Genomic DNA, 13,420 nt, shown 5'->3' with positions numbered 1-13,420 from the left:
TCCTCGGGCCGGTGTACATGGCACCAGCCTTACACATGGTGTCCCCGGTTCGCCAACACAGCCCAGTGCGGGTTATTCCACCTCCCCGCACTGGACGGGCTACGGGGAGCATGCAACCAGGTAAGGTTGGGCAGGCTCAGTGCTCAAGGGAGCCAGTACGCCTGCACGGTCCGGTATATCCGGCGCTACCTTCCCGCCCCAGCCCAGTACCACCAGTGCCTACACCACGCACCAGGCTTCCAGTGCGTCTCCAGAGCCCTGTTCCTCCTCCACGCACTCTCCCTGTGGTGCGTGTCTCCAGCCCAGTACCTCCAGTTCCGGGCACCACGCACCAAGCCTCCTGTGCGTCTCCAGAGCCCTGTACGCACTGTTACTTCTCCCCGCACTCGCCCTGAGGTGCGTGCCCTCAGCCCGGTACCACCAGTGCCGGTACCACGCACCAGGCCTTTAGTGCGCATCGAGAGTCCAGTGTGCCCTGTTCCTGCTCCCCGCACTCGCCCTGAGGTGCGTGCCCTCAGCCCGGTACCTCCAGTTCCGGCACCACGCACCAGGCCTACTGTGCGCCTCAGCAGGTCAGAGTCGGCCGTCTGCCCAACGCCGCCTGCACTGCTCGTCTGTCCAGCGCCGTCTGAGCTGCCTGCCTGCCCAGCGCCGTCTGAACTGCCTGCACTGCTCGTCAGCTCAACGCCGCCTGCACTGCTCGTCTGCTCAACGCCGCCTGCACTGCTCGTCTGTCCAGCGCCGTCTGAGCTGCCTGCCTGCCCAGCGCCGTCTGAACTGCCTGCACTGCTCGTCTGCTCAACGCCGCCTGCACTGCTCGTCTGCCCAGCGCCGTCTGAACTGCCTGCCTGCCCAGCGCCGTCTGAGCCATCCGTCTGCCCAGCGCCGTCTGAGCCATCCGTCTGCCACGAGCCTTCAGAGCCGCCCGTCTGCCACGAGCCTTCAGAGCCGCCCGTCTGCCCAGCGCCGTCTGAGCCGCCCGTCTGCCCAGCGCCGTCTGAGCCGCCCGTCTGCCCAGCGCCGTCTGAGCCGCCCGCCTGCCCAGCGCCTTCAGAGCCGCCCGTCTGCCCAGCGCCATTAGAGCCGCCAGCCAGTCAGGAGCCGCCAGAGCCGCCAGCCAGTCAGGAGCCGCCAGAGCCGCCAGCCAGTCAGGAGCCGCCAGAGCCGCCAGCCAGTCAGGAGCCGCCAGAGCCACCAGCCAGTCAGGAGCCGCCAGAGCCGCCAGCCAGTCAGGAGCCGCCAGAGAGTCAGGAGCCGCCAGAGCCGCCAGCCAGTCAAGAGCCGCCAGAGCCGCCAGCCAGTCAGGAGCCGCCAGAGCCGCCAGCCAGTCAGGAGCCGCCAGAGCCGCCAGCCAGTCAGGAGCCGCCAGAGTACCTCCAGCCAGTCAGGAGCCGCCAGAGTACCTCCAGTTCCGGGCACCACGCACCAAGCCTCCTGTGCGTCTCCAGAGCCCTGTACGCACTGTTACTTCTCCCCGCACTCGCCCTGAGGTGCGTGCCCTCAGCCCGGTACCACCAGTGCCGGTACCACGCACCAGGCCTTTAGTGCGCATCGAGAGTCCAGTGTGCCCTGTTCCTGCTCCCCGCACTCGCCCTGAGGTGCGTGCCCTCAGCCCGGTACCTCCAGTTCCGGCACCACGCACCAGGCCTACTGTGCGCCTCAGCAGGTCAGAGTCGGCCGTCTGCCCAACGCCGCCTGCACTGCTCGTCTGTCCAGCGCCGTCTGAGCTGCCTGCCTGCCCAGCGCCGTCTGAACTGCCTGCACTGCTCGTCTGCTCAACGCCGCCTGCACTGCTCGTCTGCTCAACGCCGCCTGCACTGCTCGTCTGTCCAGCGCCGTCTGAGCTGCCTGCCTGCCCAGCGCCGTCTGAACTGCCTGCACTGCTCGTCTGCTCAACGCCGCCTGCACTGCTCGTCTGTCCAGCGCCGTCTGAGCTGCCTGCCTGCCACCCTGAGTGGCTGCCACCCTGAGGTGCGTGCCCTCAGCCCGGTACCCTGAGGTGCGTGCCCTCAGCCCGGTACCTCTGGCGGCTCCTGCCAGCCAGTCAGGAGCCGCCAGAGCCGCCAGCCAGTCAGGAGCCGCCAGAGCCGCCAGCCAGTCAGGAGCCGCCAGAGCCGCCAGCCAGTCAGGAGCCGCCAGCCAGTCAGGAGCTGCCAGCCAGTCAGGAGCTGCCCTCCAGTCATGAGCTGCCCTCCAGTCATGAGCTGCCCTCCAGTCATGAGCTGCCCTCCAGTCATGAGCTGCCACTCAGTCCGGAGCTGCCACTCAGTCCGGAGCTGCCACTCAGTCCGGAGCTGCCACTCAGTCCGGAGCTGCCACTCAGTCCGGAGCTGCCATTAGTCCAGAGTTGTCCCTCAGTCCTAAGCTACCTCTCTGTCCGGAGCGATTTCTCTGTCCTGAGCTACCTCTCTGTCCTGAGCTACCTCTCTGTCCTGAGCTACCTCTCTGTCCTGAGCTACCTCTCGGTCCTGAGCTACCTCTCGGTCCTGAGTTGTCTCCTCTATTTAGGAGGGGCCTTGGTGAAGGTTCCTGGACCATGGTCGGGGGCGAGGGTCGCCACTCAAAGGACGCTAAGGAGGGGGACAAAGACAGTGGTGGAGTGGTGTCCTCGTCCACCGCCGGAGCCGCCACCGCGGACAGATGCTCACCCAGACCCTCCCCTTGAGTTTTAGGGGTGCGCCCGGAGTTCGCACCTTGAGGGGGGGGTTCTGTCACGTTCCTGACCTGTTTTCTGTTGTTTTGTATGTGTTTAGTTGGTCAGGGCGTGAGTTGGGGTGGGTATTCTATGTTGTGTGTCTAGTTCGTCTGTTTCTGTGTTCAGCCTAATATGGTTCTCAATCAGAGACAGCTGTCAATCGTTGTCCCTGATTGAGAATTATATAAAGGTGGCTTGTTTTGTGTTGGGGATTGTGGGTGGTTGTTTCCTGTCTCTGTGTTTGTGTTCTGCACCAGATAGGACTGTCTCGGCTTTCACGTTTGTTATTTTGTTATTTGTTAATGTTCATTGTTTATTGTTTAATTAAACATGTTGAACACTAACTGCGCTGCATTTTGGTCCTCTCCTTCATCCCATGAAGAAAGCCGTTACAGAGGGTTTTCTGACTTGTTCCAATTACCTTCCTACTGATTCTTATTACCCTGTTCAATGGGTTCTGACTTGTGTTCCCTAAAGCACCAAACCACCTCACAATATTAAAGCCTAAGATGGATTCTATAAAGCATATATAAAATGCTTGTAGGATTGATTGGTGTACATTCAAACTTCCTCAATTTCTGAACAAGCGTTGTTGACATATTGAATGAATGTGTTCAATGTTTCTTTTGAAGGAGAGCTTGTTGTCAATGCTGGTTCCTAGGTATTTTTAGTACTCCACTCGCTCAATGATCTGTCCGTTAATGTCCAGTGCTTGGATGCTAGGTTGGTCTCTTCTGAAGTCAATGACCAGGTCTTTGGTTTTGGTTGCATTAATAATCGTTAGACATAAAAGACTGACAATCATTAGGAAATCTGTTCCCAAGTATTCCCACACAAATATAGGCATATGTGATTATATCCCAATGTAATCAAGGTTTGAAATGATTTAGTTTTTGTCTAATACTATATCTGTTTAGGATTCTTATGGTCAATTTGCAGTGTACAAATGATTTATAACTATGTTCCGACCCCCCGACCATCCGCTCAAGTAAAAATCGTCTCATGGCTGAATGTAATTGGGGACTGCTGGTGTAGAAGATCCCGCCCGTGACATTGGCACAATTGTTTATATATGATTTTTTAGACAAATGTAATTTTACATTTTCCTTCAGACTTGTTAGACATCCTATGATCCGATTTATGTGAGCAGTGATTAGAATTTGGCCAAGAATTCCATAGAAGGTTATCCGAGTTGGTCTTAGATACTTGTGAATGGGAACTAAAATCAGGCCTGAACTCCAGTGGATTTTGTGATTGGTTATTTAACTTTTTGGAGCCTCTGATGTTGTGACTTTTCAAGGTAGGCTTGTTTAAAATACAACAGGACTTAGTTGGCTGTGACTCGCCACTTGACTTCAGACTGGACTCATGTGTTTGGTGTCTTGACTGATGAATGTGTGATCCTATCTTCTCTTCTATATCAGTTGAATGTATGGCTTCAACACTGAATAGAGGGAAAACAAGAAAACAGTTAGTGGCGTAGGGCTACACATATTCATATTCATCATCATGCACATACAAACATCAATAAAAGAGGAAGTGTGGCACAGGATGTTTGAGAATCATAAACTCAGGAATGTGTAAGGGAAGTTGTAATGCACTATGTTGGATTTAGAGAGGAAGCTATAGTCATAGTAGGAGCACTAAGGCAGCCTATTAGAAGGAGTGTGAATGACTCACTCTCTTCCTAGCTCTCTTTGGAGCTGGAGGCGTCGATCCTCGTTGATGGGGTACAGGTGGAAGAAGACCAGCCCTACCAGCAGTAGGGTGATGGGCACAGGGGCAAACAGCACAATAAGAGCAGTCACCACTTCCTCACTATGGCTACAAGCACCTGCACGATACCCCACAAAACTGCAGTACAAACAAGCATACAGTGGGGGAAAAAAGTATTTAGTCAGCCACCAATTGTGCAAGTTCTCCCACTTAAAAAGATGAGAGAGGCCTGTAATTTTCATCATAGGTACACTTCAACTATGACAGACAAAATGACAGGCAATGACAGAGGTCAAACGTTTTCTGTAAGTCTTCACAAGGTTTTCACACACTGTTGCTGGTATTTTGGCCCATTCCTCCATGCAGATCTCCTCTAGAGCAGTGATGTTTTGGGGCTGTTGCTGGGCAACACGGACTTTCAACTCCCTCCAAAGATTTTCTATGGGGTTGAGATCTGGAGACTGGCTAGGCCACTCCAGGACCTTGAAATGCTTCTTACGAAGCCTCTCCTTCGTTGCCCGGGCGGTGTGTTTGGGATCATTGTCATGCTGAAAGACCCAGCCACATTTCATCTTCAATGCCCTTACTGATGGAAGGAGGTTCACTCAAAATCTCACGATACATGGCCCCATTCATTCTTTCCTTTACACGGATCAGTCGTCCTGGTCCCTTTGCAGAAAAACAGCCCCAAAGCATGATGGTTCCACCCCCATGCTTCACAGTAGGTATGGTGTTCTTTGGATGCAACTCAGCATTCTTTGTCCTCCAAACACGACGAGTTGAGTTTTTACCAAAAAGTTATATATTTTGGTTTCATCTGACCATATGACATTCTCCCAATCTTCTTCTGGATCATCCAAATGCTCTCTAGCAAACTTCAGACGGGCCTGGACATGTACTGGCTTAAGCAGGGGGACACGTCTGGCACTGCAGGATTTGAGTCCCTGGCGGCGTAGTGTGTTACTGATGGTAGGCTTTGTTACTTTGGTCCCAGCTCTCTGCAGGTCATTCACTAGGTCCCCCCGTGTGGTTCTGGGATTTTTGCTCACCGTTCTTGTGATCATTTTGACCCCACGGGGTGAGATCTTGCGTGGAGCCCCAGACCGAGGGAGATTATCAGTGGTCTTGTATGTCTTCCATTTCCTAATAATTGCTCCCACAGTTGATTTCTTCAAACCAAGCTGCTTACCTATTGCAGATTCAGTCTTCCCAGCCTGGTGCAGGTCTACAATTTTGTTTCTGGTGTCCTTTGACAGCTCTTTGGTCTTGGCTATAGTGGAGTTTGGAGTGTGACTGTGAGGTTGTGGACAGGTGTCTTTTATACTGATAACAAGTTCAAACAGGTGCCATTAATACAGGTAACGAGTGGAGGACAGAGGAGCCTCTTAAAGAAGAAGTTACAGGTCTGTGAGAGCCAGAAATCTTGCTTGTTTGTAGGTGACCAAATACTTATTTTCCACCATAATTTGCAAATAAATTCATTAAAAATCCTACAATGTGATTTTCTGGATTTCTTTTCCTCATTTTGTCTGTCATAGTTGAAGTGTACCTATGATGAAAATTACAGGCCTCTCTCATCTTTTTAAGTGGGAGAACTTGCACAATTGGTGGCTGACTAAATACTTTTTTGCCCCACTGTACATACAAACACACATTATACACACGCATAACATAAATACATATATTGAAATACAGTGTATTCGGAAAGTATTCAGACCCCTTGACTTTTTCCACATTTTGCTACGTTACAGCCTTATTCTAAAATGGATGAAATAGTTTCCCCCCCATAATGACAAAGCAAAAACTGTTTAAAAAAAACAACGGAATATCACAAAAAATGAAATCACATTTACGTAAGTATACAGACTCTTTACTCAGTACTTTGTTGAAGCACCTTTGGGAGCGATTCCAGCCTTGAGTCTTCTTGGGTATGACGCTACAAGATTGGCACACCTGTATTTGGGGAGTTTCTCCCATTCTCTGCAGATCCTCTCAAGCTCTGTCAGGTTGGATGGAGAGTGTCACTGCACAGCTATTTTCAGATGTTAGATTGGGTTCAAGTCCGGGCCCTGGCTGGGCCATTCAAGGACATTCAGCAACTTGTCCAGAAGCCACTCCTCCGTTGTCTTGGCTGTGTGCTTAGGGTCGTTGTCCTATCGGAAGCTGAACCTTCGCCCCAGTCTGATGTCCTGAGCGCTCTGGAGCAGGTTTTCGTCAAGAATCTCTCTGCACTTTGCTCCGTTCATCTTTCTCTCGATCTTGACTAGTCTCCCAGTCACCGAAAAACATCCCCACAGCATGATGCTGCCACCACCATGTTTCACCGTAGGGATGGTGCCAGGTTTCCTCCAGACGTGACACTTGGCATTCAGGCCAAAGTGTTCAATCTTGGTTTCATCAGTCCAGATAATCTTGTTTCTCATGGTCTGAGAGTCCTTTAGGTGCCTTTTGGCAAACTCCAAACGGGTTGTCGTGTGCCTTTTATTGAGGAGTGGCTTCCGTCTGGCCACTCTACCATAAAGGTCTGATTGGTGGTGTGCTGCAGAGAGGGTTGTCCTTCTGGAAGATTCTCCCATCTCCACAGAGGAACTCTGGAGCTCTGTCAGAGTGACCATCGGGTTCTTGGTCACCTCCCCGACCAAGGCCCTTCTTCCCTGATTGCTCAGTTTGGCCGGGCGGCCAGATCTAGGAAGAGGCTTGGTGGTTACAAACTTCTTCCATGGAGGCCACTGTGATCTTGGCGACCTTCAATGCTGCAGAAATGTGTTGGTACCCTTCCTCAGATCTGTGCCTCGACACAATCCTGTTTCGGAGCTCTACAGACAATTCCTTCGACCTCATGGCGTGGTTTTTGCTTTGACATGCACTGTCAACTGTGGGACCTTATATAGACAGGTGTCTGCCTTTCCAAATCATGTCCAATCAATTGAATTGACCAAATTTGGACTCCAAACCTAGTTGTAGAAACATCTCAAAGATGATCCGTGGAAACAGGATGCACCTGAGCTCAATTTCGAGTCTTATAGCGAAGGGTTGGAATACTTATGTAAATAAGGTATTTCTGTTTTTTATTTTTTATAAATGTGCTACAATTTCTAAAAACCTGTTTTCGCTTTGTCATTATGTGGTATTGTGTGTAGATGGATTAAATATAACAAATCAATTTTAGAATTAGGCTGTAACGTAACAAAATGTGGAAAAAGGGAAGGAGTCTGAATACTTTCCGAATGCACTGTAATAATGAAATTATGTTTTACATAATGAGTAGGAGAAAAAGGGAGAGGGAGAGCAGGAGTAGGTGGATGAATGACTCACTGTAATGTCATGGTTGAGATTCCAACAGACAGACCTCCCCCCAGCTTACTGCAGAAGGCATAGCAGGAGAAAAACAGGGGCTCCAGGTCCTTGCAGCAGGGGTTTCTCAAGGCAAAGTCATCTACCACGTCCGGGAGCATGGACCTACATGAATAATAAGAGACTGGCTCGCAAATCAGACCACACGCATATTATGCACCAAACACTGTCTGGGTGAATCGATTGAAGTGTAAAACAGTTTATATTAGTCAACTGGCCAAGTGTCAAATCAGCATATCAGAATATTCAACTCTTGACAGGCTGTCATGGGGAGTTATGAATGAAGTATGCCCCTCATCACACAAGTCAGCATTGTGTGTGTGTTTAGAGTCATTCAAAGTGACAGAGGCAGAGACAGAACTGGAGCAGAGTGCAGTACAGAGTAGAGACATGGCCCTGAGCCAGAGTCTTGGCCTTCTAACTGCAGTGTGCTGACTCACCAAGGCAGCAGGAACATGGTTGCCAAGCTGAATCCTAACATCACACACATGGTCACAAAGACAGGCAGGTTACTGGGTACACAAGCTATGATTGTTACAGCTGGGATGAAGAGCTATAAAAAATACAAAAACATTGTAAGTCTCACATAGTAAGTATTTCAGCATAAACATTGTCATAAAGGGAGAAACAATGTTATGCTCACAGATAGGCCGATGAAGAGTGTGGTCTTTTTCCCAACTCGTACCAGGATTGCCTGCCACAGTGGAACAGCTATAGTGGCTGTTATCTGTTAGGACGAAGAAACAAACAATATCAAACAACAAGAGGATGTATTGTGGCTGTAGTTTTCCCTTTAATAAGGAAATGACAGCGGTTAGCTTCCAGAGACGAATACCAGCTACACATATATGTATCACACCATAAAGAGTATGATATGCCGGATTAGATAACAATTGTGTTCTGTCACCTGTGTATTGGGCCAATCAGACAGTCCTTTTTGCAGTCAAGAGGGTGTGGGGTGTGTGATATGACTATGTGTGAGGTCGACGGAACTGAACAGAACTGTCTTACCAGCAGAGCCAGGAGAAGGTGTTGGAACTGGGCCCCAAGCCCAGCTACATGGGTACAGAACAGTGCAAAATTCCCCAAAGACATCTAAAAAGGGACAAATGTGCATTAGCTGATTCAAGATGTATTAGTTGATTTATTTAGATGCAGTCCAGACTAGCATTTACCTGAAAGGCAAGTGCAGCAAAGAGGAGGCCAAGGACCAGTCGTTGGTAAGGAATGTGGCACACTAGCATCTTTAGAGTGGTGAGATTGGCTAGAGTGCGTCTGTCCTGACTATAGAGGGGAGCTGGAGACAAAATCAGAGAGAGGTATTTGCTTTGTTGTAGAAAAAATAAATTCAAAAGACTTACCAAAACTTTCGTTCCAAGCCCATCATTTAGCCCACTTCCAGAACTAGACTCTTGAACACATTCCACTGAACCTTGACTTCCCCTGTGCTTTACTCTGGCAGTTCGAAACTGACCCCTCTCTAACCCTAATTCTAGTGTTCTGACCCTTGACTCACCCTGCTGCTCCTTCACCCCCAGGAAGAGGACCAGGCAGCAGAGGAAGAACAGCCCGCCTATGACCAGCGCTGAGGTCAGGAAAGCCTTACGCTAGGGAAAGAAACCTCACGGGTAAGCAAAGCTACACAAGCACAAATTATTCACATGTATGCATTATGCACAAAAAAACACCTAGGCCTATGGGTAAACAAACAAGACAAACGCACATACTTGAAATGCACACACACACATGCACACACACATACACACACACACACACACACACACGCTAAGAACAGTTAATTACTGTGTAATGTGATATCCCTGGGACTAGGTAAGTTCACTTCCACTGACAAAGAAATTCTGCTAAACCAACATAGTAGAGGAGTGTTATGTCCTTCAGTGTGTGTGTGTCAGTGCTGGGTTAGGTTAGTGTTTGTAACTGGAGAGTAGTTACTCGTACCATGCCCTGCTGTGTAACTCATAATGGTAGTACCGTGGCCTGTGGTGTGACTCATAGTGGTAGTACCGTGGCCTGTAGTGTAACTGTCTGTTGACAGGCTGCAGCCATCTCTGTGTTGTATACAGCCACAACCTGACCCTGAATTGCTGAGGCCACCAGCATCGCCAGCATTTCCACACTCATCCCTATCACATAGAGAGGGAGAGAAATAGACAGACCAAGGGACTGGTGAAGCTGAAAAAACAACAACTAAGAAATGTATGATTTCATCCATTTTTACTGTATGCCATTCATCATTACAAGATGGAAAACAAGAGAGAGTGGATGTCAAGCTCTTACTGTAGGCTGTGGTAGAGTCTCTGTCTCTCTGGTCTCCACCCAAAAACATGGTCAGCGAAAGATAAGGCACATTAAAACACTGTCAGGAGATAGACACGGAAACCATGGTGATGGTGCAAAAAAAGGGATATGTGATACTGTACTGTGAGTCAATAATTGCACCTTGTAACCATGGACACGCTGACACAGGAAGAGTATGGCACACAGTAACCCTAAAGGAAAGTGGTCATTATCAAGAGGCAGCGATGATAACCCTGCAGAGATCAGGCTACAGAAAGCAGCTAAGTGATTTGTTTGGGATACATACAGTAGTAATGATAGGATAAGTGGTCCTCTGTAGCTCAGTTGGTAGAGCATGGCTTTTGCAATGCCAGAATTCCAGGCCCATGTGTGAAAAATGTATGCACACATGACTAAGTCGCTTTGGATAAAAGTGTCTGCGGGTTTGGCCGGGGTAGACCATCATTGTAAATAAAAATGTGGTCTTAACTGACTTGCCTAGTTAAATAAAGGTTGTTTTTTTTTTTGTATATTATTTTACAGAAATGGAGCAAGGCAAGCAAGGGTTGAGGATGTAGACTAGAGGATTAAGACTTGGAGATGGGGCTGAGTGGTCAAACTGTATGTGAAGAAAGAGAAGAACAGCCTTGATGTTAACAGGTTGAAATGTCTCATCCAGCGGATGAAATTGCAGATCTTACAGTCATGAGGGTCTCAAACAGGCAGCTTGCTGTGAGGTACCAGGGAACACTGAAGGCTTGAGACATGGAGCCTTGGGGCATGAACCACAGCAGGACATAGGAGAGGACCCCAAAAGGCATAGCGAGAACCACCCTGAAAAACACAAAAATACAGAAAGGGATGCTCTGAGAAGGACAGCAAGAATGGATTGCACTGGCCAATATCAATATAAAAATGGAAGAGGTATTATTGAGATCCACTGACCATGGCATGAGTTTGCCAATGGGTGTCAAGCCACTGCGGCTCACCAAGTACCCCACCAGTGGGTCTGTTACAGCATCCCAGGCCCGACTCACAAACAGGATCAGAGAAACATAGAAGGCTTCGATCTGCAAAAGAGCAAGGGACAGACGGGACTCAGACACCCCCTCAGAGCCTGGTTCCTCTCTAGGTTTCTTCCTAGGTTCCTGCCTTTCTAGGGAGTTTTTCCTAGCCACCATGTTTCTACATCTGCATTGCTTGTCATTTGGGCTTTTAGGCTGGATTTCTATATAAGCACTTTGTGACATCTGCAGATATAAAAAGGGCTTCATAAATAAATGTGATTGATTTGATTGAGACAGAGACCAGCCCAGAGAGGTTACACAGACAGACATGAGACAGTGGACTGTACAGACAGACAATGAGTAACATTACTGACCTGTACAACGTTTAGCAGGAAAATCTGTAAGGAGAAGCCAATGGCAGCAGTAGTAATCTGATATGGCACACCTCCCACGGCATAGCACAGCTTCCTGGACAGAGGAATCCCTGCCGGACGCTACAGTGAACGGATATATTACAAAGACACACACAAATTGGTCAGACATGCTTGAGAGAGAGCGCGAGAGATTGTTAGGTTGTTAACAGTGTTATATTTAATTAATTCAAACTTTTAAAGCTTACAGGATCTCATGTTTCTCTGTCCTATTCCACAGTGGAAAACATACCCTGTTTTGGTTTACTAAGCACAATAAAAGGTTGTTAACAATGTTATATTTAAGAAATTCAAACGTTTAAAGCTTACAGTGGTCTTGCATTGATGACTGTCCTTGCATGTGTTTCCATCTTGCCGTTCAATGGTGTGGGGGGGTAAATGACTCAAGGTCTGTGGTTGATCTGTCAAAGTTTGGAAGCAGCTCATCCTTTGGAATTAGGACTCTCCTGTGGTTACAGTCCACTCCAGATCACCATTTGCTCCTCGGCAGGGTAAAACTCTGTCCTACAACTTCAACATCTTTCTCTACTTCTGACATGAGAACAAACAAACTACGAGTATCTGGTAACAATGAACACACATTGGTGCTGTGCGTGCACACGTCTTAATCCCTTGTGACATTGGACTCCTTCCGAACAACCCTGGCCCTTTAGGAGTTTCTCACTTTCGTCACGGTCTATTTCAGCCCTATGAACCCACCTATTAAAGTACTACATTGTTTTAACACTAACAGGTGTTAAAACCCCTGTAAATTGAAGCCTTTAGATCGCAATATCTACTAAGTTACCATATGGAATTGTTTTAAGATGGTCATAAAATGTATAATTTAGCCATTCGATTTTGAATTTTAGGCCCTCTGTAGGTATAAAAAAAATATACTGTATATGCAGTACCGTTCAAAAGTTTGGGGTCACTTAGAAATGTCCTTGTTTTTGAAAGAAAACCAAGTTTTTTGTCCATTGAATAACATAAAATTGATCAGAAATACAGTTTAGACATTGTAAATGTTGTAAATGACTATTGTAGCTGGAAACGGCAGATTTTAGTCATAGTTAAGTAAATGGAAGAATACTCTTATTGCAATGTGAATGGCTCTTAAAAGAGCCTTTGGTTGTGCATAGTGTAGTCTACGGTGTTGCCAGGGAACAGCACCCTCTTCGAAGAAGTAGGAGGTGAAGATCTCCCGCACACGGATTGCCTCTCTTGCTGCGCGAGCTGCAGATCCACTCCTGGTCCTCGTGTCCATCCTCATGAAGTTATGTAGGACACAGGTAGCCTTCACAGGTAGCCTTCACACACCTGAATTCCTCCAGGAGGCATTCCCAGATGGCCCTGGTCACCCAACCTTGCAGTGCCCTACACGTTAACTGTAGGCAATCGTTTTGAAGGAATCTCCAGTTACAAGGTATCTGTAGGAATATGGAAGACAATGTAATTATTAGACTTTTACATCACCAGGTCATTGTGGATTACAAAAGTATAATATCACTGATTTAAAAAATAACTAGGCAAGTCAGTTATGAACAAATTCTTATTTTCAATGAAGGCCTAGGAACTGTGGGTTAATTTAAAACTGCCTTGTTCAGGGGCAGAACGACAGATTTTTACCTTGTCAGCTCAGGGATTCGATCTTGCAACCTTTCGGTTACTAGTTCAATGCTCTAACCACTAGGCTACCTGCCGCCCCAGGTAACAAATCATGATAACATTGGATTGATAGATGTACGGGCACACATGCATGCATGTGTAGCATGTGACAAAAACAGGATCATATCAAGGACAGCATCACAAATGAATACATACATACCACTTGAAGTTGATGATGAGTTGATCATTTGAAATCAGCTGTGCAGTGCTAAGGCAAAAACAAAAATGTGCACCCCTTTGAGTCCCCAGGACCAGGACTGAGAACCACTGCT

At 48.1% G+C, this 13,420-nt stretch overlaps 1 pseudogene; it reads right to left on the bottom strand.

Annotated features, from left to right (window-relative positions):
• Positions 1-4,371: 4,371 nt before the first annotated feature.
• LOC139556863 (sodium-dependent lysophosphatidylcholine symporter 1-like) lies at positions 4,372-12,022 on the bottom strand (annotated as a pseudogene).
• Between the last annotated feature and the right edge of the window lie 1,398 nt (positions 12,023-13,420).

The sequence above is a fragment of the Salvelinus alpinus genome, chromosome 28 (genome assembly GCF_045679555.1).
Source record: "Salvelinus alpinus chromosome 28, SLU_Salpinus.1, whole genome shotgun sequence".
Lineage (NCBI taxonomy): Eukaryota > Metazoa > Chordata > Actinopteri > Salmoniformes > Salmonidae > Salvelinus > Salvelinus alpinus.
This window is presented reverse-complemented; position numbering and strand designations above follow the sequence as displayed.